Below are 4656 nucleotides of genomic sequence, written 5' to 3' on the forward strand. Positions count from 1 at the left end.
CAGCCGGTCATCAGGAACAGACCTGCACTATTAATGATGTGATTTCCTTCAAAACTGACATCACCTAAAACCTGGCCACTGATCAAAGCCTTTCATGGTCATTAACATGCTTGGCAGGACTCAAGGAAAAGGAATGGGGAGAATTTTGAGTTCCTACAGAGTCCTTTTATTAAGGTGTTGTATGCAAACGTATTAACTCAAATAAAGCAAACCAGATCCATAGAGAGTCTGTTAGTACACCGTAGCAGCTACGCTATACTAAAACAGATCAAAGACCAATGCTGGAAGTTTACACAGTGTCTGAACAAGCCTTATCAGCAGCCCAGCAACAGCCACGGGATTGTCTTTCGTCGGTCTTTTGTCCACGTTCTGGAACGTGCACCCAGACAGAGTCCGAGCGAAGTTTACAAAGGCGTTAGATTAGTCTTTGGACATGCCAGGAGTGCCGCAGCACCCAGTCCAGCGCCGTGTTGACTCGGCATATCTGTAAAATATTGTCAACGTGCTGTTGCCATGGTCTCCTCCTATAACAGTTCTCGATTCAGCTTTGAGCAGATCCAGGCCTGTGGTTAAGTCCTGCTTACAGTTATTACTGTAAGCTAATTGCCTCTTGGCCACACGTTTCACAGGCTACTTAAGACATAATACTGAATAATGGCAGAATCAAAGTTACTATTTACCCGGCAAATTTGACCATTTTTTCAGGATAAGTCGCGTGTGAAACCCCTGATTAGAAATGAGTGACATTTAATAGAAAACGGATGCATGGATTGTCTGTAAAAGTTTCTATAGAAATGGATTATTAAAAGCCTCATTAAAAATTCATTCTCCTCTGAGGATTTGAACTTCCCCCCTAAGTATCATCCTTGGGACCAGATGGAATTATCAACATTAGCAAGCCACAAATGATACACGCATTCTAATTAAAAACACCAGGGGCTGATAAAAAGCCTGTGTTCTTGTCCACGGACATATTTGTTCAGACATCCAATCGGGGAAGTGATGGAAAATCTCTTGTTAGGAGGTGTAAGGTGGCGTGCTATGCTAACAGCGAGGCGGTGGTCTGGGAGGTGGGGGGAGCACACCGTCAGCCACAACAGGAAAGCCCCAGTGTGACACCTCTGTGGCACTTCCATCCAGCAGTTGCCGACAAGAGGAAGCGTCGGCCCTTAGAGAGCACACGCAGGCTGTCGGAAAATGACACAAGACACAAACAAACAGGATACACACCTGTAGCATCTGTCAAGAGCGCGCAGGCGACTGTCTCGGACAGTCTGTCACGCATCTGTAATACAACAACAGCCCAACAGGAAGCACCCTGCTGCTCCCAGCAGCGGTGGGCCTTTTCTCCATGCTTTCTCTTTGCACTCCTACACAAAAAACACGCAACATTATACAAATCAGAGCTTTAATTACTGCTCGATGTGGCGCTTAGTTACAGTGATTTAGTGACTGTTAGCGCTGCGAACGCAAACAAGCCTCAGAGGTGAAATAGGCTGATATATTAAATGTAATACTTTCACAGGCGAGTCCCTGGGCCCCTGTGAAATGTGCTCATTATATCAAAAGATCCATTGTTGTGTAGCTGCATTTACCATCCAGCCTTCCCGCCACTGTATTGACAACCTCTTTGCAACGTTTAGATTTCTAAGAAGCTCTTTGTGCAGTAGATTGGAGTTTTCTTTTTCTCCAGTCGGAACATAGGACCGTTAAAAAATAAAGGCTGAGCAGAGGGAATTGATTACTTGTGGTATTTCCAGTACAGGGGGAAAAAAATGGCTGTTGGACCACTATCAGTTATGATTTCGAGTCTGACGATGATTCGTGAGAAAAGATACCAAGAATCCCAGTCTGTCACTGGGATCTGGATAATCAAAGAAGCGGGAGAGGGAATCAAATGTCCAATTTGTCCTTATCTGCGTGCTAACATTGGAGCGGCGTGCTTCGGCCTTCTAAGCATAATCAGCCGTTCCAGGTTTTATTGACTAAACGCACGAGCGTGAACAGCAAGCGAGCCCAGAGGAGCACCCAGAGCAAAACCATTCCAACGAGGAGAAGAGCAGGTCTCCAAGGTCACGTGTTGTGTTTAATCCCCTGAACCCCCCATAGGCCTGATGCTGGGAGAGTTTTGTTGATGTCTTAGGTTGTCTGCATTCCGTGTGTGTGTATGTGTGTGGGTGGGGGGGGGGGGGTGGGTTGTTTGTGTGTATTGTCTTCCCTCGAGCCACAGTTAAACCTCAGTGACATCAGCAGCCATGTCTTATTTCCTTATTACAAAGGTCTCACCGTAACACAGTATGTCAGAGAAGGGGAAGTGGTCTCTCTCTCTCTCACACACACAAACACACACGCATGTGCGTCAGGGAGCGAGCAGAAAAAGAGAGCACAAAAAGAGCACAAAAACAAATTAAACCAAGTGCAAGATAGGCCTTTCATTATAATTACCATATTCAATAAAGGACAGATTAGATAAAGAAAGACAAGCTGTGGGAAAGAGGAAGGTGTGTGTGTGTGTGTGTGTGTGTGTGTGTGTGTGTGTGTGTGTGTGTGTGTGTGTGTGTAACTCCCCGTGAACTTGTAAGATGAGGAGAGGATTGTGCAGGATTTACACTGTGGTTTTCAAAGCGGCCGCTGTTTTGCCGACAATGAAAATATGATCGCTGCTCCCTCTGAAGTCGCTCTAAAATCCTTAACCTGAAGGAATTACTACTCGCAATCAATTTTCAATGAGATGTTGGGCCTGGCAGTTAGCTTCCGCTGCTCCGTCTCTTCGTTATTTATGCGTCGTGTTGTTTTCTGAGCACGTTTAGTTATTTACACCCTCCTGCAGAAGCTCTCGGTGTTGTCGACTTCACCGGTGTTTTACAGCATCTCCAAAAGCCTGAATTACACCTTGGGATTAAAATACTGTCTCCTTTCTCTGTTGTGCGCCAATGACAGCAGCTTTTCTATTATGCTGTTATTTTTGCATAGGTAAGAAAACAGCCTGCAGCCGTCGTGTCTGTTTGGTATTCCGAAGTCTTCCTCTTTGCTGATTGACAGCGTCTCCTCCCACATACAGGCGGCGGCAAAAAAAGGGAGAATATGCACGCTGAAGGAAGACGGCTGTTTGTTCAAGTGGCTCGGAAACAATCTTACTTATGAGTTAAGGGGTTCACACCGTGGTTAAATAATCATGTCACACAGCAGGACGCAACAAAAGGGACGTTAGGAGGTCTTTGTTGGGATAAACGACTCTGGCATGCTGCATTTCCCATGTGATTTTCTCACGTCGGACGCTGTAAAAGCAAGAGTTTGATGGGTTTTTCTTCATCAGAAGCATCAACTTGTGACCATTAAGAATGTTAGCCTGGTCGCAGATATCCGACGTCTCGTTTCACACTTATGTTACACTCTGATTAAAAAGAAAAAGAAATGCACCCCTTCATCTTCTGCTGTCCGTTCTAGCATAAATGGCTTTTTAGTCCGTTGTTTACTGAGTACCTGTACAAACCAAAGAAAGTCTTCGCTTGTTTTGTTAAGCGACAATAATCTCAATTTTCATCAAAGCTTGAAAAACTGAAATCAAGAACAAGAGAAAAGACATTAAAAACCTTTTAATGTGATAAACTGTTCTCCATTCCAGAAATTGTGACACAAATACACTGATTAAAGAAATCCTAAAATCTATTTTTAATACAAAATGTTGTTTGATAGTTTGGGGAAGGTTTGGACTCCAGTTTGTCCGTCTCTGTCTGACGATCAGTTGGTTCATTTTCTCTCTCACACACACACACACACACACACACACACACCACTAATTATCACAAATCTTGAGAAATGAGAGACGAGTTCAGCGACATTTGAGTTGCGCGCTGTTTCTCCCACTCACATTTCAAACTCTTTGTCCAAACATGTACCGAAACTCGTAAAACTCAAATAACTTGTTCCTTGTGGAGAAAACACGATGTTACAGGCATAAAAAAAACACTTCAGAAGTGGAGGGTGAGGATTCTGAAGGTTCGTGATCATGATTTCTTTAACTAACATAATAAACCGTGTTTTCATTTTTAAAGTTAGCACTGAGCTGCACATCTCTGCGTGTGAGGATGTCATCACATTAATGGAGGTGCCCCGTAATGAAGGTCAAATCTCAGAGTAATAACATCACCTGTGATGGAAGCTACATGATCCTTGGATTGGACTCATTAGTCAAAGTGCAGATTTTGTCAGTCAAAGCTGCATTAGAGGCTCCTCTCAGCATCTTGTTAACAAACGCAGTTGCGTTTAGTCACACAAACCAACATTTTCTCACAGGCTTGTCGGTGCTTCGCTTCCGTTCATGTATTTTCGCCACAATCCGTCACCCAAAACCCTGCTGATGCTTTGTGGGTGAGCACCTTTGCAACCCAGGACAGATGTGCAGCTTATTTTAGTTCTTTTTATTCGTACTATTAAATAGCAATCTGACCAGATGGTATTTGGTCTCCCAGCTACTCTGACATTTAACCGCCGCGCGGAGCGGCCATAATCTCGCACGAATAAACCTTCGGCTTTGACAACGTTCGAAGTCTTTTATGGGTTTTATGGACGCCAAACCAAAAAACCATTTCGGATACATTCCCATTCCCACAGTGGCTTCCTCTGGAGATAATGCCCGCGCAGACACGTGCAGAG

Source organism: Takifugu rubripes, chromosome 17 (assembly GCF_901000725.2).
Source record: "Takifugu rubripes chromosome 17, fTakRub1.2, whole genome shotgun sequence".
NCBI lineage: Eukaryota > Metazoa > Chordata > Actinopteri > Tetraodontiformes > Tetraodontidae > Takifugu > Takifugu rubripes.